The sequence below is a fragment of the Talpa europaea genome (genome assembly GCF_964194135.1).
Source record: "Talpa europaea genome assembly, chromosome: X".
Taxonomy (NCBI): Eukaryota; Metazoa; Chordata; class Mammalia; order Eulipotyphla; family Talpidae; genus Talpa; species Talpa europaea.
Window position 1 is genome coordinate 71,856,574 of NC_140081.1, and position 26,066 is coordinate 71,882,639.

Consider the following 26,066-nt stretch of genomic DNA (forward strand, 5'->3'; position numbering starts at 1 on the left):
GCATCTTCAAAATCATGTTCAAAATCATAAGGAATTATCCTGATGCCCCGGTGACGAAAGCTGGGGCGAATAAGGCTGCACATTTACTTCAAGCTGGTAAAGAGTTTGTGGGCCACACAGTGGTCCCTTGCATGCAAGAGGTCAAAGAGCTCCTCAGTGCAATCCTCCTCTGTGATCGGGAGGATACACGCTCATCACAGAGCTCTAGTCGCTCCCGAGCCTTGACACATTTCTCTAGCTGCTCGCAATGTTCTCTCATTGTTGTCAGGGGATCACTAATTCCTCCTCCTCCGCTTCCTCCTCCTTGGGATCTCCGGACCCGGTTAGCATCTTTTGCTCGTCCTCCAGCCCCGTGTGGGGCTACGTTCTGAATTCAAGCTGAGCAGCAACAGCGGTAGCTACCCCACTTCAGAACCAAGAAGTGGAACACTCTGCTTTAAAGCTTGTACAGAGAGTCTTTCCCAGCTCCCTGTGACACTGGCTTATATCTTCTTTCAGGGTGCCACACCCACAAGTCTGATTGGACCATTTTTTTCCCAATACTGTGGCTGATTGGTCCATTTAGCACTAATCAGCTCATAGCTCACACCTGATTGGTCCATTCCACAATCCGGGACGTAAAGGCAGTTACTGGGCTCTGACTACCAATTGCTCCAACTGACTTATGGTGGAGCAGCAGGGCAAGAGATCACCACTTCTACTGCCAGCTCCCACTGCTGAGGCGGCTGGGTTCCAGTAACAGACAGGCCCTCTTTCCTTGCCCCATCCTCTTCATCCTACCTGGTCCATCTGTAATATTCTAATGTTGGTAGGCTTCAATTATTACATAGAAGAATTTTCGTATCAAACTTTTAGAGCCAGAAGGCATATTGGAGAAAATGCTAGTCCAATCCTTCTTTATATATTTGGAAGTAAAACTCAGACTTGCTCAAGATTACACAGCAAGTTAGTAAGAGAGCTGGAAGTAGGACAGAAGTCATTCCCAATTCAGTGTACTTCCAATCAACTATGCTACATGTTTCACTCAGGATTACAGAACTTTTCTCTGGAAGTCCAGCATATAAGTTAGCTAGCCATGTTGAATCAATAGCATGAAATATTTTCTTAGCCTTATAAAATCATAAAAGAATGCCATTTCTATTAGTGAAGTACAATAAACCTCTCTCCCAAATTCCTCCTTCCCTACTTGCCAGCTCATTGCTGCCCTCCAAAGGAATTTTATGTAGTACAAAGATTTGGTCAACACAAGGGCACAGATTTCCACGGAGTTGCTCCCACAGAATGAGATGAATACACCAGTTAATTTTGGATTCATGGCAATAGGTCTGACAAAGAGAAACTTTTTCATATTACCTATAAAGACTAGCACAATCAGGTTTCCCTTAAAATGCTTTCAGATCTTAATAAAGTTCTCCTCCATCTATCCTTAAATATTTCATAGTTTTTGTCATTTACAGCATAAATGTTAAGAGTCAAATCACTTGCTTCTATTCTACATGTAGGCTACTGAAATTTGATTCAAGCTATCAAATAGCATTTCCTGAATCAATCCAACACATTTAAGCAAAGGTATGAAACTGGATAGCTGGCTTTCTGAATTATTTAATCTACAAACCCATGAAGGGATTTCCTTAATTACATCTAGGATCACGTAGACTTTCTTTCCCAAAATGAACATGAAAACAATTCTTTCCTTGGCTTCTGGGTTACAGGATTGTCACTTGTGCAATGCAGTACTTTATATACTATATGGTTACTAGGAAGGATAGGATTTTTCACAAGGGAAGAAAGGGCCTGAAGATAAAAGGAAGAAGGTAGATGGAAATTAGACTGGCAAGATTTTAAAAGGCTTCTGATATATTCCCTACCCTCCAGCCCACAATCAATAACCGCTCATCAGTTATTAACTCCTTAATTTTTAAAATGAGAAAATACCCAGAGAAGCTAAGTTGCTCAAGCTCACAGAACTTATTGGCAACAGAAATAGGAACTGAAAAAAAAAAATGAGCTCTCGAGCACTTTCTACTGACCAGCAAGTAAGTGTTTTTGTTCTACGTTATCCATCCTGTATGTATTTTACCTGAAGCCTCCCTCTGAACCTCTCTCTACTTACTGTCACCATCCACGTCATCAATCCCACCACACAGTTTTATCCTCATGACATATCTACAGAGTAGCAGTTTAATAAACTTTCATTGAAAACCTATTTTTTCAAATACTATGCCAGCTAAACCTTTTCTAAGGAACAATATAAAAATGACAAGTGATATTATCAGTAGCAATGAAGATGGGCCCTCCCCGGTGGCGCAGCGGGTTGAGCGTCACGCTGTGAAGCTGTGAGCAGCCTCTGCAGTGGAGGCTGCCAGGCAGGCCAGCCAGGGCGAAACCCACATGGCGAGGCAGACCTCTCCTGTCTTGCCTGCTGCTTCCCTCAGCAGTGTATTTCAGTAGATCCGCCTGTTCTATTCCCCACTCTGTCTCTGGTGAATCCTCTCACCCCCTGCATCTCGGGCCTGTACCCCAGCTCTTGTGTGCATAAATAAATAAATCTTTAAAAAAAAATGAAGATGATGATGATAAAACCTACTATTTATTCAGCATTCACAGCATCCCAGGTACTGCCCCATGCGAAGTACTTTACATACATTATCTCATAATATTCAGTCAGCCTTGGATATATGCAAAAATTTTATTCCCATTTTAAAGACGAGAAGCTGAGACACAGAGAAATTAACATCTAGTAAGTCACACAGATCATAAATGGTGAAGATTGAATTTGAATTGTCTAGTATCAGAGCCCTTGCTAACCACTACACAAGGCATTTTACATGCCTAAAATCATTGCAAAGGGCAATTTCCCTGTTTCAATCCACTGAGTTTCACATAACACTATTGCTTAGGCAGCTTCCCACTGAGAATCTCCTTTGGAATGGCAGTTATAAAGCTATTTTCTGTTTTCAGCTTCACTTCCCCATCTCTTCGAAGCCATGCTACATAACCCCTCTTTCTAAGAGTTGACTGAGATAATCCTTGCATTATTGGAGAAACTCCAGGTACTTACCAATAATATGGTTTCTCAAGAATTTATTATCATAGGCAATTATCACAGGCCATTTTTTCCCCTTGTCTCAACTTTAGAGGATTCAGCATAATTTTTAATACTTCCCTTCCTGTATTATAATCAAGCACACTGAAAAAACAAATCAGGTATTTCTGGCCAGGGTACATATTCTCCAAATCACAAGACTGGGAAGATTTAGAGTATGGCTAGAAGCCATCTTAAGGGAAATTTAGAATCACAGTAAGGTACTGTAAAAGTTGACATGACTAATCTTTGTATAAACTAACAAATATATAGCTGAGGAGTGTGTTATAATAAAAACACAATGGTATAAATATCAGCATGGGTTTCAGCCATGTCTCAACCACTAACAAGCTAACTCAATTTCCATCTATAAAATGGAGATCATGTGTTGAAGATTAAATGAGGTTGTTTGTAAAAGTGCTGTGAGAATAATAAAGTGCTCTATATGTTTAAGTGGGAGTTGTGTTTGACCACCTTGTTATAAAGCAAAAACTTGAAAATAACTTCCCCCAACCTACACATTTGCCTATACTAACTCAGCAAAATTAACCTGTTCACAACTGATAACTAGGCACTTATTATTAATCTCCAACTTCTGCTACATTTTTGATGCATTATCTATCTTTAGTGATCATTTTTTCTTAGTAGCAATAATTTCTTGCATTTGTTTCACTTTATATAATTTATAAGGAATTCATTGGGTTATTTTAACAAATCAACAGGTATATAAGGTTTGTATTAGATATTTACAATCACTAAAATTGGCACTTAGATAAGTGACTTTCACTGGATTTCACAGTTGGTATAGTCCATACTGAAAGGAAAGGTAAAAAAGCAAGGGACAGAGAAGTGCTACAAGGCTAATAATACAGTCACCTATACAATGTAGTTTTATAGAAAAATTCCATCTCTACCCTGACAGAGGAAAAAAAAAAGTTTCTTCCAAAATATCTGAAATGTCCATACGTTCTTGTTCTATATGTAAAGGCAGAGGCCAAGTTGCAGGGACAAATAATTACTTATTAGAAAATGAAGAATGGAGCCTGTAATGTAACTAAAGTGGCATCTTAAAAAAACACCTAAAAGAAGAATAGACATATTATTTCTGTTATCACTGGGTAAAAAAATTCAGTTTTTATGAAATTTGATATATTCACATTATTAAGGCATCTAAAAATAGAGTTTGGAGAAGAAGAAAATGGGGAAATAGAGACGCAGTGCTTGAGTAAAGAAACATGGAAAAACAGTATGATTACAAGGTTTAAATGTCATCTCTGGGTGAAATGATAGATATAAATGGTATTACATGAGAAGTCATTGACTGGGACATCTGAAATCTAGCACCAATTTTGCCAGGGGACTTTGTAAACAAAATAATAATGACTGTAGTTTATTAATCTCTTACCATGTATCAAGCTTTTTGCCAGATGTTTGATATGGATTAGTTCAGAAAGTTTAAATTTCTCAAGGTCATACAATATAAATACAAAAAGATATGTGATTCTAAAGACTAGCCTCCTTTCCTTTATGGAAAATATAATGAAGATTCCTTTTAAAAATTAAAGCAGAGGGCCTTCCTGGTGGCGCAAGTGGTTAAGCACTGCACTGTGAAGAAATTCGCAGCCTCTGCAGCACAAGTTCCATCCCCGGCTGGCCAGGGAGCAACCTACATGGTGCAGCAGACTTCTGATTTGCCCGCTGCTCCCCTCAGCAGTGTATTTCAGTCAATCCACCTGTTCTGTTCCCCACTCTGTCTGTGGTGAATCCTCACCCCCACACCTCTGGCCTGTACCCCAGTTCTTATATACATAAATAAATAAATCTTTAAAAATAATAATCATGCTATATGAAATAAGTCAGAAAGTCACCAGATGGTTTCACTCATTTGCGGAATATAAATAAAGAAAACCAACTGGCAATACACCAGTAAGTCTCAGACTCTGTGAAAAATATACTGGTTATAAGAGAGAATAGGGAGGAGGGTGATAGGGGATGGAAGTGGATGGGATATCAGCATCAGAGCTTTGGTGGATAATGAGTAAAGCATGTGCACTTATGGAGGTGTGTAGACGTACACCCAAAATTATATAACAATATAAATGATTGAAAAAATAATAAAATTTGAGAAAAAATAAGACTGTGTCATTTCAACTAATTTTACATCATTGAAGTTAAATTTTCTCTCATAAAAGTAAACCCTGGGATAACTTTCATTTTCTTTCAACAGTTAATATACTGTGTGTCCCATCCTGGTTTCAAGTTGTGACTCAAAGCACTGACGTCCTGAAAAACTAATCTTGTTCAGTCCTTTATCATTAGTGTTGTGTGCAAAAATGTTCTCCCAGTCGGTGGGGTTTCTCTTTGTTTTTGCTATTGTCTCTTTTGCTGTGCAGAAGCTCTTTAATTTGATGTAGTCCCAGCTGTTGATCTTTGCCTTCACTATCACTGCTTTGGGTGATGTGTCTGTAAACCTGTCTTTGAGGTGCATGTCATGTAGTGTTTTGCCTATATTTCCTTCTATATATTTTATGGTTTCAGGTCTTATGTCTAGTTCTTTAATCCATTTTGAGTTGGTTTTTGTGCATGGTGTGAGGTAGTAAAGTTTCATTCTTTTGCATGTAACAACCCAGTTTTCCCAGCACCATTTACTGAACAAATTTTCTTTGCTCCAGGGCATATTCTTTGTTCCTTTGTCAAACATTAGTTGACCATAAATCTGTGGGTTTATTTCTGGGTATTCAATTCAGTTTCATTGGTCCATGTGTCTGTTCTTGTTCTAATACCATGCAGTTTTGATTATTATGGCTTTCTAGTATAGTTTGAAATCTGGAAGAGTGATACCTCCACTCCCTTCTTTTTTTTTTTTCAGGAAGGTTTTGGCTATTTGGGGTTTTTGGTGGTTCCGTATGAATTTCATCAATATTTTTTCTATTTCTTTGAAGAATGACATTGAAATTTTAACTGGAATAGCATTGAATCTGTAGATTGCTTTTGGTAGATACCATCTCACACCAGTGAGAATGGCACATATTAAAAAAAAAAACTAGCAACAACAAATGTTGGCAAGGATGTGGAGAAAAAGGAACTCTCCTACACTTCTGGTGGGAGTGCAAACTGGTCCAACCACTATGGAAAGCTGTGTGGAGATTCCTCAACCTACTAAAGATAGGGCTTCCATATGATCCAGCAATTCCACTCCTAGGTATTTACCCAAAGGACACAGAAACATTAATTCAGAAGGGCACCTGCACCCCTATGTTTATAGCAGCACTATTTACAATAGCTAAGCTTTGGAAACAACCCAAATGCCCAAAAATAGATGACTGGATCAAGAAGATGTGGTACATATACATCGTGGAATATTACTCAGCAATCAAAAAGATAAACTCATGCAATTTGCAGCAACACAGATGGAGCTGGAAGGGATCATGCTCAGAGAAATAAGCCAGAAAGAAAAAGAAAAATACCAGATGGTCTCACTCATAGCGGGAACCTATAAAACCTAAATAAGGGACCAGGAAAAAGAATAACTATAAGAAAGTGAAAATCAAAATCAACAAAAAACTATGAACCAGAGAAACACGATGGGGGGAGAGAGGGAATGGAGGGATTGGGGCCAAAATAAGGGGGGTAAATTGTATGGGATATATAAAAAAAGCTAATCTTGTTTCAAGGAGATCACTCAACTATGTATAAATGCCTATTCATAGCTTCTGTGGTATGTTTGATCATGAGTCAGTATCATTATTTATTACCTCTAAATCTTCCCAGATCTGAGGGCTAAGATCAACACATGGCTCAATAAGAGTACACTCAGCCTATGAACCAATGGTGAGTCAAATCCAATGAAGACAATAACTAGTAAATACTACGTTTTTCAAGGGAGTCATCCACAAAGAATGCCAAAGATGACTGTGTACTTTCAAACACAAAAAGACTTTGAATCAGACAGTTTCATCATGCTCACCACTAGTCAAGTTGTTATCAGTCATTCTTCACAAAAATACACAAGGAAGTTAGGCACATGCTTAATGATGAAAATCACTGCAGACAAACGAAATACATATAGACTCTATTTCTAACAAATACTATTAAAACATCTAGTTATATATGATTATATCTGTCCTTGACAACATTTTATACTAACAGCATTGATTGATATTTTTGATACATCTTCCAAAAATATTGTAAGAAATACAGTCATCCTATTACCTAATTCTTTTTTCAGATAATTCCCCATGTGACATTCTGAGTTCATCAAACTAACAAATTTCCTGAAGCACTGTCAAAGCTAGAGAATTTAGTTTTGAGCTACCAAGGCAACTGCCATGTTTGCAGTGTTAATTCATAAAGCACTTTACACACTTCAGAATCTGCCCCTAATCTGAGCAGAACAGAAATTTACTGAGTTTATAATCCCACACAGCTATTTACCAACAGGCCTTTACAACCCTTAAAAAAATCCAGCTAGGTTGTCAATTTCTTGAATCAGGTCAAATTATTATTGAATATGCATACTTTATATTCTATTCAAAAAAATTATATTAGATGTACCTTATATTCCATTAAAATTAAGCCTCAGCCAAGAGCTAAGCAATATCTTGAATTGCACCATTTCTCTGATATTAGCAAAGTAGTCTCTTTTGAAACAGTCTCTTTTGTTCAGCACCCTTCTCCCTAACCTCAGATGCTGCCAAATACTTGTTTGCAAGGATATATTGTGTACCCAAAACATTCACTACATGTAACAACTTAAAAAGTAAATAACAGCGTGTCCTACCCCCTCTGTGCTAAGTAAAAACAGAATACAAAATATACTTGACAGGTTTTATAGTTCTTAAAGGTAATCTACCAATATGTTCTTTCATGTCCATAAGGTAGAGACTGTAAACACATGGAAATATGATATTATATCACATATAGTACCATCATTTATGGAAAGGTGTGTTGATAAAAACTTATAAATATTGATATGATATTGTTATTATTCAACAATAATTTTTGTAAATCTACTACATGTCAAGCATAGTCTGAAGCACTATGGATACAGCAATGAACAACACAAAGTATCTGGCTTCTTCATAAAACTAACTTGCTGTTGTGGGAGACACCAGATAAATAAAGATATCAGACAACTTAAGTTCCATAAAGAAAATAAAGCAGGATAACATGAAAGAAAATAATAGAGGGTCCTTTGGGTAAATACCTAGGAGTGGAATTGCTGGGTCATATGGAAGCTCTATGTTTAGTAGGTCCAGAAATCTCCACACAGCTTTCCACAGTGGTTGGACCCCCCTATGTTTATAGCAGCACTGTTTACAATAGCTAAGCTTTGGAAACAACCCAAATGCCCAAAAATAGATGACTGGATCAAGAAGATGTAGTACATATATACCATGGAATATTACTCAGCATTCAAAAAAGATAAACACATGCAATTTGCTGCAACATGGATGGCGCTGGAAGGGATCATGCTCAGCGAAATAAGCCAAAAAGAAAAAGAAAAATACCGGATGGTCTCACTCATAGCAGGAATCTAGAAAACTTAAATAAGGGACCAGGAAAATGAATAACTATAAGAAAGTGAAAATCAAAATCAACAAAAAACTATGAACCAGAGACACTTTTAGGGGGTCGGGGGCGGGAGGAGAGGGATTGGGGTCAGAATGGGGGGCTGCAATTGTATGGGGAATATAACAATAAAATTTATAAAAAAAAAAAAATAAAAAAATAAAAAAAAATAAAAATAAAAATGAAAAAAAAAAAAAAATCAACAAGCAACTATAAACCAGAGACACACTATGAAGAGGTGGGGAAACAAGGGGAGGGGCGGGGAGAGGAAAGACTAGGGTCAAAATAAGAGGGGAGTGCAATTGTATGGGGAATATAACCAAAATGAAAATGCATACATTGTGCAAAAATGAAAAAAATGATGTAAGAATTATATAAAATAAAATATTAATTAAAAAAAAAAAAAAAAAAAAAAAAAAAGAAAATAATAGAGGGTTCATTTTAGTTAAGGTGGCCAGGGAATGCCTCTCTGAAAAGGTGATATCAAGAACCTCAATGAAGTAAAAGAATGAACCAGGTGAAAAAGGTAATAATCTTTCAGGTAGAAGAAATAGCACACTCAAAAACACTGAGGTGGGAATCAGTTCAGTAATTCTAGGAATAGTAAGACCAGTGGGATAGGAAACAAAAGGCTAGGATTAGGGTTACAGCAGAGGATAAGCCATGGTAATGAATTTACCAATTATTTTTAGTATAATGGGAAAAAATTGGGCAGTTGTCAGTAAGTGGCATGATGTAACTTACATTTTTTAAAGACTACTGTGTATGGAAAGGGTCGAAGCAATAATCCTAGCTAGATTTGCAGCTTGGACCAAGCTGATAGCAGTGGAGATGTTGATATGGTTTATTGATCAGAGGATGATGTCTCTATTTTGTCACAGACAACTAGATAACTATTTGTGGGGCCTGGGGATGATTGGGCAAGAATTTAGTTTTGGATCACAAAGTTTGAGCTCCTAATTAAATATCCAACAGGAGAAGATGAATAGATAGTTTGATATTTGACTCTGGAGGTTAGAAGAATGTCCAGAGCTTATAGATAATTATTTGAGAACCATAGCTTGTAGATTGTATTGAAAACCATGGGATCAAATGAAGTCACCTAAGGTATAAGTAGACAAGGTAAAGAAAAGAGGAACAATGACTGAGATCTGAGACCATTCAATATAGAGATGTCAAAGAAATGAGGACATACCACAGAAGCAGATGAAAGAGAGGCCAGGGGTATAACAGAATAACTCAAAGTGTGTGGTGTTCCAGAAACTAAGTGGAGAAAATGTTTTAAGGATAGAGTGATAGACAATGTCAAAGCAGCTGATAGACCAAGTAAGATGAAGACTGATAATGGTCTGATGAATTTGCAGATTGGAGATAATAGGGACATTGAAAATGAGTGGAATTCAGTCAATGAAATTTCTACAGCAAAACTCATATTAAAGTAGGTTCAGGAAGGCCTCCCTGGTGGCAAAAGGGGTTAAGTCACAGCACTATGAAGCTATCTACAGCCACTGCAGCAGGAGTTCAATCCCCACATGGTGCAGCAGACCGCTCCTGTCTCACCCGCTGCTCCCCTCAGCAGTGTATTTCAGTAGATCTGCCTGTTCTGTTCCCTACTCTGTCTCTGGTGAATCCTATCACCCCCCACACCTCTGGCCTCTACCCCAGTTCTCATATGCATACATAAATAAATCTAAAAAAATAATAAAGTGGGTTCAGGAAAGAAGCGAAAGGTGAGAATTGGAGATAATGCACACAGGTATAACACTTTTGAGGTTTGCTATGAAAGGAGGAAATCACGCATTTCCTCCCTTTTGAAAACATGAATGAAGAACATTCCATACAAGAGTTTGATACAGTCTTCCTTAAATTTTTGCTATTCCTGTTTAGTAATGGTGGGTGATCTTATTTGAGGGATACAGGTCAGAGTACCTTAGTATTGTGCTTATCAAGGGGCACCATACCAAGAAAAAACATTCCTGAAACAATCAGAGACTACCAAAATTTGGTAGTCACCAGTGATGACTTTCACACTTCCCATCAGTTCAAATTTTTTGCAAAGCTTCCCCCTAAATCTTGCTTTTCTAATTAATATTATTTTGAAAGCCTGCCATTTCCCAAGACTAAACAACATCTTTACTTTCTCCTTATGTGCAATGAGATTTTGTGTTTTTTTCTCCTAAATTTGTTTTCTACAGTAAAATTCATCAGAAACAACTTTAACTCCATTTTTAATTAGGCAATTTTAATATTTCACTGTTAGACTATAAACATTGTTAAAAACCTGAATCAAGGAATATCAGAATTTGGCTCTAGTACCTATTTCAAAATGCAGAATAGGAACATTTATCATGTTTTGAAACTTGGGAACTGAATGCTCAAACAATTCAACTGTACATGCTTCCAAAGAGTTCCAGTAAGTTAGCATCTCTAGGCAAGAGGATTTTTATTCTGGCTTGGATAGGCAGTCCACTTGAAACTCAGAACATGAAGGGTATTTTATCATTTCAAGCTTTTGCTTTTTACTGTTTCTCCCTCATGCTCCTCTCTCCTGACCCCCTCCCTTCTTCTTTCTAAGTTTCTTTTTCCTTTTTCTCCCTTTTTTCCTCTTTCCTCCCATATAAGCATTATTTATAACTACAAAAACATGAACACAACCAAGACAGTGGTAGTAGAGAACATTGAGAACATTGGTACATTGAGAAAATGCAATATTATTCTCTTTTCCATTAAGTAGAAATTAATACTTTTTAATTATTGACTGTCCTTATTTTAAAAATACTGAAGCATCCTGTCTTCCTCATACATCTCCATTAGTTCTTTGACTTCAAAATAATATTTCCCATGCATGACTTGAAGATTCATACAGTCTAATAACCTCGTGTAAGCTTACTTTTTAAGTGCTTATGACAAAAAAAAAAACAGTTTCTTTCAGAGGACCTATTGTCTTTCATAAAAATGAATGTCCTGTTTTAAGAGGAGTAGTGTTTTAGAGTCATCTACTTCAAAGCTCTGAATCCATTTCATAATCCGAAATTATGGGTGTTTTTAGTCCCCCTCTTTCTCACTATTTTTGTTAGAAACTTTTGTTCTTGGATTAGACAATTTTTCTTAAATGACTTTAGAATCTTCTCATCAAACCAGAACCTGAGTCATTATTTTTATAACCTAGGCCGTTGATTGCTGTTTTAGTGCTGACATTGTCACAGGCATCTATCCAGATCTTCATTTCACAGACATTTCCTGAGTATCCATTTTGTATTCAAGGCTGTAAATATGAAAACAAGCAAGACACGATGTTCTCTACCCTCAAGTCTATTGAAGGAACAGACAAAAAAACCCACTACACACTTAATACTGATAGAATTGTCAAAACAAATTCAGAACATTGGCAACAACAAATGATGGTGAAGACATGGGACAACACTAACGCTTATTCATTGCTGATAGAAATGCAAAATAGTCCAGCAACTTTGAAAGATAGTTTGGTCACTTTTCACAAAACTAAACGAACTCTTAACTAACAATCTAGCAAGTGTGTTCTTTGATATTTACCTAAAGGAGTTTAAAATTTATGTCCATACAAAAAATTGCACATAAATATATTATAGCAGCATTATTTACAACTGTCAAAACATGAACACAACTAAGACAGTGGTAGCAGGGATAAATAACTGTGGTACATTGAGAAAATGCAGTATTTTCCTTATGAAATAGAAAAGAGCTACTAAGCCATGAAAAGACATGGTGAATTTTTATTTATTTATTTATTTATTATAAAGCTCTATCCTTTTATTTTATTTTTTTAAAGATTTATTTTATTTATTTATACAAGGACTGGGTACAGTCAGAAGCGCGGGATGGTGAGAGAATTCACCAGAATCAGAGCGGAGAGCAGAACAGGCAGAATGACGAAGTACACTGCTGAGGGGAGCAGCGGGCAGCAGGAGAGGTCTGCGTGCCATGTGGGACCCTCACCCAGCGGCTGGGGATCGAACCGGCGCTGCAGAGGCTGCGGGCAGCTTCGCAACCCAGCGCTCAACCGCTGCGCCACTGGGGAGGCCCGATATGGTGAAATTTTAAATGCATATTATTAAGAGAAAGAAGCTGATTTTAAAAGGTTATGTACTGCATAATTTTAACCACTAATACATGCCATTCTGAAAATGCAAATAATGGACACAGTAAAAAGATCTGTGTTTGCCAGGGGTTAGAGTGAGCAGGGAGAGAGGAATAGAAAGGGCACAGAGGATATTTAGGGCAATAAAAATACTCTGCATTGATTCCAAAATTGTGAATATTTGATATTATACATGTGTGCACACCTATAGAATGTAAAATGCCAACAGTGAACCCAATGTAAACTAAAGACTGGGTAATTATTATGTGTAAATATAGGTTGATCAGTTGTAACATATGTACCACTCTGGTGGGGGATGTTGCTAATAGGGGAGACTGCATATGGGAGGGCAAAGAGAATATGGAAAATATCTGTACCTTCTTCTTAATTTTGCTATGAACCTAAAACTGATCTAAAAACTAATGTGTTTTTAAAAGTTAAATTATGTGTGGCCCCCATAAGACCCCTGGACCAGTTAGAGAGGGGGTGGAGCCAGGCCCAGTGCAAACCTATCATCAGCAACAGAGCCCCAAAAGCAAATAATGGGGAGGCAGAAAAACACAACAAACAGTAACTTGAGTCCTCAGGGAGATACTACACCACAGAAAGAGAGCAAATCTCTAGAACCCGATCACAAAGCCATGGAGGATCTGTTCTTTCTACCAGAGAGTTCAAAACTGACAGAGGGCCTCCCTGGTGGTGCAAGGTGTTAAGACACACCTATGAAGCTATTCACAGCCTCTGCAGCATGAGTTTGATCCCCAGCCAGGGAGCAACCCACATGGTGCAGCAGACTTCTCCTCACTCACCCGCTGTTCCCCTCAGCAGTGTATATCAGTCAATCTGCCTGTTCTGTTCCCCACTCTGTCTTGGGTGAATCATCTCACCTCACACACCTCTGGCCGGTACCCCAGTTCTTGTATGCATAAATAAATAATTTTTTTAAAATAATAATAACAGGTATATCCCATAAGGGGGTGAGAATTTTTTTAAGGAAATAATAAAGGAAAATTTCCCAAACCTGGAAAGGAACTAAATATACAAAGCCATGAACGAAGTTAAAGGTACTAAAAATTTAGAGTACCTAAACAAGATGAGACCCACACCAAATGAGACACAAAGTAGTGAAGTTTCCAAGAGTTCAAGACAAAGAAAGCATATTAAAGATGGTTAGAGGAAAGAGTAGATAACTTATAAAGGAATCTCAATTAGGCTAACATTAGATTTCTCTGAAGAAAAAAACATGGGTAAGAAGGGATTAGAATGACATGATCTAAATACCTGAAGATAAAAACTGCTAGCTAAGAATATTCTATCCTGTAAGTCTCTCCTTCAGATATAAGGGAGAAATAAAGGTCTTCTCAGATAAACAGAAGCTGACAGAATTTGCAAACACTAGACTCCAGGAAATGTAGAAAGATCTCATATCTAAATCAAAGAGAGGAAAATTGACACAAATAACTGAATAAGGAAAGTGTTAGAATCACAAACTTAAGGACAAAGTGGCAGCAACAGATTTTCATATATCAATATTAAATGAACCAAACTTAGCAATTAAAAGGCACAAAGTGGGGCCTCCTGGTGGCACAAGTGGTTAAGTCTCAGCACTATGAAGCCGTCTGCAGCCACTGAAGCACAAGTTCGATCCCCTGCCAGGGAGCTAACCCACATGGCACAGGAGACCTCTCCTGTCTTGCCTGCTGTTACCCTCAGCAGTGTATTTTAGTAGTTCTGCCTGTTCTGCTCCCCACTCTGTCACTGGTGAATCCTCTCACCCCACCCACCTCTCGCCTATACCCCACTTTTTATATGCATAAATAAATAAAAATAAATCTTTTTTAAAGAAAAGATTATGCACTGGAGCAAGGAAAGCCTTTTCAATAAATGGTGATGGGAAAACTGGAGAGCCAAATGCAAAAGAAGAAATTAGAAATTATCTCTCACTGTACCAAAAATGTATTCAAAATAGTCGGATGTGAGATCTGAAACGATAAAATACATATAAGAAAACAGGCAAAACACTCCATGACTTAGGCTTCAGAGGTGTCTTCGTGGATTTGTCTCTGGCAGCAAGGAAAACAAAAGAATAAAAATAATTGGCACTAAGTGGAACAGAAAAGCTTCTGCACAGTGAAAGAAACATTAAAACAAAAACATACCGTACTGAATGGGCAAAAATATTTGCACACCATACCTCTGACAAGGGACTGATATCAAAGATCTACAAACAACTGATACAACCCAACAAAAAGAAGTCAAATAACCCAATCAAAAAATGGGCAGAAGAGCTAAATAGGCACTTCTTAAAGGAGAGATACAGATGGGCAACAGGTGCATGTCAAGAAAATACAAATCAAAACCACAATTCAATACCACCTCACACTTGTGAGAATAGCGCACAGCAAAAAGACCAAAAACAAGCACTTGTGAGGATATGGAAAAAAACCACAACTGGGATTATTGGGATTATGATTATTGGGAAATTAGACTGGTCCATGCTCCATGGAAAACAGTATGAACATTCCTCAAAAGATTAAAAATGGATCTGCTACATGACCCAGTAATTCCACCCCTAGGCATCTACCTGAAGAATACAAAATCAGTAATTTGAAGGGAAATATGCACTCCTATATTCATTGCAACACTATTTACAATAGCCAAATATGGAAACAGCCTAATCAGAAAAGTGGATTAAAAAGATCTGGGATGTATATACACAATGGAATACCAGTGAACCATTAAAATAAGATAAACCCTTGCCATTTGCAGCAACATAGAGCTGGAGGGGATTCTGCTATGTAACATAAGTCAGAAGGAGAAAGAGAAACACCAAAGTTATCACTTATATGTAGAACATAGAGAAACAGAGCAAAGGGTCAGATAACATCAAACCATGAACAAGCCCTAGAAAGTTGACTCTGAAGCTACCAGAGGAGGAGAGGCAAGAGCAAGGTGGGGAGGGAGCACAGTGGACTATGGTGGTAGACTATGGATACCTTGGGGGTAGGTGCAGTGTGGTAACAACACTTCAGTGGGGGATCTTATTCTTCTAATATATAAAAAACATAAATCAAAGTCACTTCAATTAAAAAATTATAATCCAAGAAAAGTTAATAAATAAAATACTACAAAGTGTGAGCTTTACCTCAGGCTACAGGTAGAATATGAACTTGTACACGATTTTTGGGGGTAGTGCGGTTAATATTACCAGATGTCCCCTAATATTTCTTCTTCCTTTAGTAATAATGGAAACCTTAAGCTTTAACTGGGCACATAGTTTCAAAAAAATGAAGGCTACATTTTTGAACAAATGTAGCCTGTTCAAAATGTAGCAGCTATCTGTGACATCAGATTAAGTTTTAGCCTGAGACATGTAAATGGAAGTGTTATCTTGAATTTCTGTGCATGTCTTTAAAAGAAATGGACCTTTTCTTTCCTTTCCCCCTTTCTCCATCCTGTTGCTTCAAATGTGGCCTTGGTAGTGAGCCACCTTTGATCATGCAGATGAGGAAAGCACCCTGACAAGGCAAACCAGGAAGTTCCTCCTAGCCCAAGGCCCTTGACCTCCTGCAACAAAGTTGCATAACTTGTCATGTCATTGTGCATTAGCAACCTCCTGCCAGTTATGTGAGGGGCAAAATAAACTACAGGAGAGCCTATAAACTAATTAGAGGATTATTTAACAATACATATCAAAATCCTTTAAAAGTTCATATCCTTTTAAATCTAAGTTTTCAAGAAGGATTTGTGTATATAATCCAATCTCTCATTTTCTACATAGTCTTTTAGCCAGTAATTCATTCCTGAGCAGGGCCACATTTCTGCTATGAAGCACTTTTCTTACCTAGTGTCTAACAAGGAGAGGGGGAAAAAAAAAAAACACTAAGCTACTCCACTTACAAGTATTATAACTACAAAACGCTGAAATAAAAGCTTTCCACAGTGACAAAATACAATATGACAATAATTCAATGTTGTTCTTTGAGGCCCTCGAAGTCCTCGCTGTTGCAAACAAGAGGATGTAAGTGCTGGAGGATGCTCTCTGATCATCTGAAGATTCCACTAACATGAGATGCCCTCAGGTACCGCAGCACTTCTTCCACCAACCTGAGTTGCTGCCACAGCTTTATGAATGATATATTTTCTTTAAGTTTGTAACATTTTCTTAAACATTTATTTATTTTTATACAAGAGCTGGGGTACAGGCCAGAGGCGCAGGAGGGTGAGAGGATTCACCAGAGACAGAGCGGGGAGCAGAACAGGCAGATTGACTGAAATACACTGCTGAGGGGAGCAGCAGACGAGACAGGAGAGGTCTGCTGCACCATGTGGGAATCTCCTTGGCCGGCCCGGAATTGAACCCGCACTGCAAAGGCTGCGGACAACTTCACAGCACTGCGCTCAATCCGCTGCCCACCTGGGAGGCCCCATGAATGATATTTTGATGGCACACTCACATAGCTTTAGTGTCATGCTGCTTCACCTTTTCCACATGTTGACAGCTCATGACATATACTCTGGTTATTATCAGAATGTCCTGGAGTTCGAGTTTCCTTTTACTGAATCAGTACTAATTCCATCAACAATTTACACACGTCTTCCTGCTAGATAAAAGAAATGACTGATTCCATAACTAGAGATCAATCATTGCTGGATTAGAAAAAAAAAAACATGATTAAGGAAAAGAGAACTACTCCTAATGTTATATGGCACAAAGGAAATGTGGATACCCCGGCTAACAAGAAGCAGGTTTAATGCACTGGTGCTGACTCAGCGGGTTCGCATCCCAAGGCTGAGCGCCCTTTGTGGGAAGTCAGAGGCTTACATACAGTTTCAGTTTCTACAAGGTTCCGGGTGGGTATGCATTGGCAGCTGTACATGGTTAGATATGACGTGACTACATACCAAGACGTGAGTTGTACAGTTGTATACCAAGGTGTGAGTAAAGGGTCAGGAGTCATGGGACCCCCCCCACACCCAGGTCCATTCTGCCTCATGGCAGTACATGGTCTAACATGAAGCAAGATTCATACCAGGGACTAAGCAAAACATTGTTACTAAGGTCCCCAGGCTGCTTATCTCAGGTCACCATGCTTCACTAGAAGGATCACAACTACAAAGCATGGCTATGTCTTCCTTTGACTGAAGATCCATGGGTGCATTAGAATGATTAATACCTCCTAGCCTTGATTTTACTCCTTAAAAGTGGGTGGGAGGCTTTTCAGAAGCTCCTAGATCCTCCTGATTCTCTTCAGACCTACTACCAAAAGAAAATGAGGTAGGGCCTCCCTGGTGGCACAAGGGGTTAAGACGCAACCTATGAATCTATCCGCAGCCACTGCAGCACGAGTTGAATCCCCAGCCAGGGAGCTACCCACATGGCACAGCAGACCTCTCCTGACTCGCTCATTCTGCTTGTTCTGCTCCCCACACTGTCTTTGGTGAATTCTCTCACCACCACCCCCCACCGCACCTCTGGCCTGAGCCCCAGTCCTTATATGCATAAATAAATCTTTAAAAAAAGAAAATGAGATATATGTACAAATGTATACACCCACATACATACTTGGCATACACCATCTATTACCATGGCTCATATACAGATGAGAAAACAGAAGCCAGAGAAGATAAATGATGTTCCCATAATCTCTTTTCATTCTAGTTTACATGTTTAAGCACAGCCACTATTATCATGTTTCAATTTTTCAGACTTGACTTTTTTTTTCCAAATGCATCAACCAGACTTTGCCTCCTTCCTTTCTTTATGCAATCTACATTAGCTTCCATGCCCCAATTAAAACTTGCCCCTATGCTTTTCTATCATAACTTTCTATGATATAAATCCAACCCTAATGAATCTAATTCTCAGATTTTCACTGTGCCAATACCTAAGCAGGTAAGTGTTTATGAAGTGCCAGGCTATTGATTAAGTACTAGGTGGTCTGGAAGTTTCGTGGTGGCTGTTTTTCTGTTCCCTAATTATCCTGTAACCGGATCTTACTCTAGGTGGGAGCTAGCTCCACAACATTTCAGTAAAACACTTCCATTTTCCTGGGAGCTGTTTTGTTCCTTCTGTTCCTATATTGTTGAAAATCACTGTCCTGTGTCTCAGCCTTTTCCATTTCCCAAGTTCTCCTGGTCTCCGCTCCTCTCACCATGATAGATTAGTTCCAAAATAGTCATATCATTCAACTTTATTTTTTTAAGATTTATTTATTTATACATACAAGAGCTGGGGTACAGGCCAGAGATGTGGGGGTTGACAGGATTCACCAGAGACAGAGTGGGGAACAGAACAGGTAGACTGACTGAAATACACTGCTGAGGGGAGCAGCAGGCAGACAGTAGAGGTCTGCTGTGCCATGTAGGTCTGCTGTGCTATGTGGTTTGCTCCCTGACCGGCCTGGGATCGAACTTGTATTGCAGAGGCTGTGGATTGCTTCACAGTGTGGTGCTTAACCCCTTGCGCCACCAGGGAGGCCCCATATCATTCAACTTTAAATGAACCCACAGTACTACTCAGAAACACCATTACATGTTTCTGTTCAACATTTTTCCATTCTTGACAATTACAAACTTTTCCCAGTATCTTCAATCTTCTCATTCCCTCTTCCCATCTCAGCATATGACTTGGCCTCTTTGAAAACAAAATTGAAGCTATCAGAAGGAAATTTCCTTATCCTCTTGATTATATGGTTTCCTTACATACTCTTTTGCTTTCCCTCCTGCTATAATAAGGGAGATATATTTGCAACTATGTAGGGTAAATCTCCTCATGTGTGCTGTAAATTCCAACCCTGATCACATGATCTGGAATCTTACAATTTAAATTGTATCCATATATCCAACTTATACATGTTAAAGATAGAACTTTTCATTCACTTTTACTTATCCTAATATTTAGTGGGTGAACTCTCTGAGGTTCTCATCTCTTCTGACTCTATATTCTCCCTAGGTCATTTTATCCATTCCCACACCTTCCATTACCATATATATGCTAATGATGTTCAAACATATGTATCTCACCTAAATTACTGTTCTAATTTCCAGACCTAATTATTTGCTTTCTCAAGATCTTCAGAGGGGGGCCTCCCTGGTGGTGCAAGGGGTTAAGAGACAGCACTATGAAGCTGTCTGCAGCCACAAGCTCAATCCTCAGGCAGGGAGCAACACACATGGCGCAGCAGACCTCTCCTGTCTCGCCCCCTGCTTCCCTCAACAGTGTATTTCAGTCAATCTGCCTGTTCTGCTTCCCACTCTGTCTCTGGTGAATCCTCTCACTGCCCCCCCCCCCCACATCTCTGGCCTATACCCCAGTTCTTGTATGCATAAATAAATAAATCTTTAAAAAAAATCTTCACAGGAAAGTCTCAAACACACATCAAATGCCAGATGTCAAAGACCAGAATCACGATCTTCCATCTGATCCCACTGCCCAAGTAGCATAGTTTTAAAGCAGAGTAGCCTCATCTGCTTGGCAATGGTGTCCATTCAACAGTTCACAGTGAGAAACCAAAGAATGATCCTAGATACCTGATAACTACATCTTCCATGTCTAATTCAATCAAGCTCAATTAATTGTTCAATCATCCCTTGAAACCACTTATATCTATTTCCCCTCCCATGCTAATCCAAATCACCATCATAATTTTCCTGAAATATTACAGTCTTAATACATCTCTCTGTATTTACTCGGTCTGACTTTATTTCCATACTGCAGACAGAGTGCCTTTTTATTTCCTATTCTCCAAATGCAAATCTCATCATGCAGCTTCTCTGCTAAAAATTTTTCATGGCTTCATTTACATCTCGGATAAAGATAAAAATATTTGCTTTGGCCTCAAGGCCCTAAACATTGTGGCACCTGACTACTTCTATTGACACTTTTCATGTATTCAGTACTCTCACCACAGAGGCTGTACACATGGTGCTCCACCTACGTGGAATATTCATATCTTCTTCTATCTCCCTCAGACTAGTTAACATCAACTCATTTTTCACAAGAAACTGACACAGAGTGAAGTTAAATAACTGGCCCAATATCACACAGATAGTAGGAAACAAGATTCCAGCCCAATCAGGCTGATTCTAGAACCTTTGCTTCTAAATCTTATACTGCCATTAGACACTTTTCTTCACAGTAGTAGAACTTAAAAATTGAACATTTATCATATGATTATTTGAATATCATCTATCACTTCTGATTATTGTAAGGCCCACAAAAACAAGATTTCCTTTTGCTTGTATATTAGTAGGCAGTAGATGTTTGGTAAATGAATAAATATAGGATTTTTAGACTGTAAACTAGTTATTTCCAAGGATCCTTTCATTTTGGAAAGTTGATAGACTCCTGATTCAAAACAAAGTTACCAATGCTCTATAATGGTATATTGATATTTCTACATCAATCATCAAAGGATTCTTCTCAATAATGTACTTGAACTATGTAAAAAACAAATCTGAACTTATCAAAGAAAGGTGTGGAAGGGCAAATATATCTTTCTTGGAACAATGATAAAATCTACTTAATGCAGACTATCTTAAAATATCCTTAGCTAAAACTTCAATACATGATTTCAAGACACTAATGAATTATACAATTCAGTTATTTTGTTTCAAAGAACAAGAATATACATGAGGATTATGAATACACAAACAATAAATCAATTTATCATCTTCCTTTTCTCTATTTCCAGTACCAAATGGTAGCATGATTTCTCAAGCAGTGTCCTAAAGCAGAAATACAGGGTTCATCTTAGATTCCTTTCTCTCATTTATCTTCAACCACCATTTCATACACACACGCAAAGTCATAGGGTTTCCATTCTCTAAATATCTTTGACATCCATCTATTCAATATATCATTCCATCTTCACTACTAAAACACTAATCCTGGCCACCACCATTTCTTGACTGATCAACTGCAATAACCTTCTGATGCATTTTGCACCTTACAGTAAATCAGATTCAGGCTAGTCTCCATTGTAGCCAGTGTGACCTTTTCAAAACACAAATATGTCCACTCACAGTCCTTCACTGACTTGCCACTGCTATAAAGAAAAATTTGCATGGCCTCCCTGGTGGCACAAGGGGTTAAGTTGCAGCACTGTGAAGCTATCTGCAGCCACTGCAGCATGAGTTTGATCCCCGGCCAGGGAGCTACCCACAAGGCACAGCAGGCCTCTCCTAACTCTCCTGCTGCTCCCCTCAGCAGTATATTTCAGTCAGTCTGCCTATTCTGTCCCCCACTCTGTCTCTGGTGAGTCTTCTCACCCCCGCACCTCTGGCCTATAACCCAGCTCTTGTATGCATAAATAAATAAACCTTCAAAAACAAAAAAAGGAAAATTTGCAATAATAGCTCACAATTCAATCTGTTCATGGTGTGGTAATGGTCTTATAAGCTCTTCGCTGTGTTAATATACTCAGATCTCATCACAACAGTATGTTATTGGGCCTGCCCGGAGGCGCAGCGGTTGAGCACTGGGCCGCGAAGCTGCCCGCAGCCTCTGCAGCGCCGGTTCAATCCCCGGCCACCGGGTGAGGGCGTGCAGACCTCTCCTGCTGCCCGCTGCTCCCCTCAGCAGTGTATTTCATCAGTCTGCCTGCTCTGCTCTCCGCTCTGACTCTGGTGAGTTCTCTCGCCCTCCCGCACTTCTCACTGTACCCAGTGCTTGTATAAATAAATAAATCTTTAAAAAAAATAAAAAACAACAACAACAGTATGTTATCCTATTTTGCCAGTAAAGAAACTGAGGCACAGAGAAGCTAGATGATTATTCCAAGGCTTCATAGATTTAAATAATGGAGCCAGATTCAAAGTCAGGCAAATGTTCCAAAGCTTGAGCCCAAAGCTTGAGGGATGTCTCCTCCCCTGTTGCCAGGATCAAAAGAGAAGTTGTCTGCAGACTTACCTTCCTGGCTTTTGTATTCTCAAGATCCAAGTTCTTAGGAGAGATTATGCCTGGGAGTGTCAATACTTTCATTCTCATCTCCTACCTATAGATGTTGAAAAGTAGATTCTTGTTATATCTCTAAGCTTCTGTCAATATAGGTCCCCTGATACCAATTCTGTTTTACCAAGCCTAGTCACTGACTTCCCTTAGTCATTAAGATTTAGTTCAAGGGCCTCCCCGGTGGCGCAGCGGTTGAGCGCTGGGTTGCGAAGCTGCCCGCGGCCTCTGCAGCGCCAGTTCGATCCCCGGCTGCTCCCCGGCCACCACAGGAGGGTCCCACATGGCGCGCAGACCTCTCCTGCCACCCGCTGCTCCCCTCAGCAGTGTACTTCGGTCCTTCTGCCTGCTCTGCTCCCCGCTCTGGCTCTGGTGAATTCTCTCACCCTCCCGCGCTTCTGACTGTACCCAGTGCATGTATAAACAAAACAAACAAACAAATAAATAAATAAATAAAGCATGCCTCTATGAAAAAAAAAATTAAAAAAAAAAAAGATTTAGTTCAAGTTGTACTTGCTTCTGCGAGCTTTCAGGACTTCTCCCAAATAGTATAGTGAACCTCCTCTGTATACTCTCTACTGAAATATTAGGGAATAAAATTCTTCAGTACACTAAAAAGCACTCACAATTTAGTGAAAAGGAGAATCTCAAAAACACACAAGTATGCAACAACATATTTTGAGATAATTGTATTTTGCTTTTGTTTTTCAATTCTTCCTCTTTTTTACAAGATAGCCAGGCTTCTTTTTATTCTTTGCCTCATCCAAAGGGATGTCTCCTCCCCTGTTGCCAGGATCAAAAGAGAAGTTGTCTGCAGACTTACCTTCCTGGCTTTTGTATTCTCAAGATCCAAGTTCTTAGGAGAGATTATGCCTGGGAGTGTCAATGCAAGTCTCAAGAGGACAGATGAAATTCCTTTCAGGGTACTGATGACGAAAAGGTATTTATATTTTGGACAAAAGGAAGGGGTCTGCTGGAGGTTAGAGGTGGCAAGGAGAATACCTCAAAATTTATTGGCAGTAGCCTAAGGGGGCAAAACCTCAGAGGAATTTCTTTTTTGTTCAACCACCGAACTTGAACACTTGATTAACACAGTGACTTTAAAAGAATGAAATATGTAATCTAGTTAGCTGTTTTACAAATAAGTTGCTCATTTTTTTCTAACTTGAGAAGTGTCTGTTTTGCATTATATGAATCACAGTGTTTTTTTATAACTTTACAACACTGTACAAGTTTCAGGTATAGAGTTTCTCACTTCAGCACCTGTCTATATCACGCTACGCCCACCACCAAAAGTCCATTCACCATCAATTACCAACCAGTTGGCTGCTCTCTTCCCTCTGTCCCCTACCCTCTGGTAACTGCCATTCTATTTACATCATCTAAGGTTTTATTTTGCTTGTTTTCTTTTTTTTTCCCTTATATTCTACAAATGAGTGTAATCGCATGGTAGTTGTCTTTCTCCTTCTGACTTATTTTACATAGCATAATCCCTCCAGTTCAACCCATTTTGTGGTGCTAAATGGCAAGATTTCATCTCTTTTTATGGCTGAATAGTATTCCATTGTACATATATAAAAATCTCCTTAATCCATTCATCCATCATCAGGCACCATTTCAGGTTAACACAAAAAGGTACATCATAGACTATATTAGAGAGTTGACGGAAACATTAATGATTAATGACTAAAAGGGCCTCCCAAGTACTTTTTTGGTGTTGCATAAGACCTCAGAATATTTGCATAACCCATTAGGAGACTAAAGTATTGACTGATATTGCATAGCTTATGTTCCTGGCAGGATGTTGACTATAAAGGTTGCTTAAAGAACACTTTAAAATGTGAAATTTCTTGTATTACCAAGTTTGTGGACTAACTTCATACTTCAATTGTAATAAGACGTGACATATTCCAAGAGAAGCAATCGCTTAGAAGCATATAGGACAAGTACTTAACCTACTCTCGGGAGTGGCAGTGGGAAGTAAAAGTTCCTAGGGGAAATAGAAACTAAACTAGCTCATAGATAAGGTCTTTGCCAAGAGGGCAAGGGATAATTTGGAGAAGGATTTTTTCTTAATGGTAACTATTTAAGCAAAAACTGTAAAGTGAAAAAGCTTAATGAACTCAGGGATCTACAAGTAGTTCGCTTTTTTGGGGGGAGGGGGGATTGCAGTATAATATCTACATAGGCATGCCTTCAGAGTTAAGATAAGAGACCAGGAAAAAGACTAATCAATACAAAGTAAAAATCAAAATCAACAAGCAACTATAAACCAGAGACACACTGGGGGTGGGGGGTGCGGGGAGAAGAAGGACTAGAGTCAAAATAAGGGGGGGGGTGCAATTGTATGGGGAATGTAACCATAATGAAAATGCATACATTGTATAAGGATGAAAAATGATGTAAGAATTATATAAAATAAAATATTTTTTAAAAAAAGATTTTGTCCTTAATCCTGAGGGTGATAAGGGGGTACTGACAGGAGAGAGTAATATCTTAGAAACTAATGAAGCAGAAGATTTGGAGGAAGAAGCATTAAAAAGCAAAGTGCTTCACATGCCAAAAAAGGAGTGGGGGTGGGGCACATGTAGGAAGGAACTGAAATTTGTCTGTTGTCCATTGTTTCGGAAATAAGAAACAATTAGTGACCTAGGTAAAGGCAGTGATATGTTTGGACTACTATATACTACTATATACTTTCATGGGAACTTGGTTGTATGTGTTGTACAGGTCTTGACTGTGCAGGGAAGAGTTAAGAAAATGTGTCCTTTTGTTTGGAGACAAAGAGGTTAAAAATACAAGCGAAAGGAAGCAGTTAAAGAGATCTCTGAAAAGCAAGACACCGTGGGTCTAAAACAAAGATGGAGACATTAAACTTGGGCTGATAGAAAGCTACTTTTGTGTATAAGTACCACATCTTCTTGATCCAGTCATCTATTTGGGGGCACTTGGGTTGTTTCCATAGCTTACCTATTGTAAATAGTGCTGCTATAAACATAGGGGTGCATATACACCATGGAATATTACTCAGCAATCAAAAGAGATAAACTCATGCAATTTGCAGCAACATGGATGGAGCTGGAAGGGATTATGCTCAGCAAAATAAGCCAGAAAGAAAAAGAAAAATAGCAGATGGTCTCACTCATAGCAGGAATTTAGAAAACCTAAATAAGAAACCAGGAAAAAGACTAATTATAAGAAAGTAAAAATCAAAATCAACAAGCAACTATAAACCAGTGACATACTATGGGGTGGAGGGAGAAGGGAGTAGGATCAAAATAAGGGTGGTGGGAATTGTATGGGGACTATAACCAAGATGAAAATGCATACATTGTGCAAAA

The 26,066-nt window shown here is 38.7% G+C and overlaps 1 pseudogene across 1 annotated transcript in view; it reads right to left on the reverse strand.

Moving 5' to 3' along the window:
* Positions 1-83: 83 nt before the first annotated feature.
* LOC311187655 (cytochrome b-c1 complex subunit 6, mitochondrial-like) overlaps positions 84-26,066 on the reverse strand; it is a 38,833-nt pseudogene continuing 12,850 nt past the window's right edge. Inside the window, exon 2 of the transcript in view lies at positions 84-360. The product of the transcript in view is annotated as a cytochrome b-c1 complex subunit 6, mitochondrial-like (transcript). The remainder of the gene's footprint in view (positions 361-26,066) is intronic.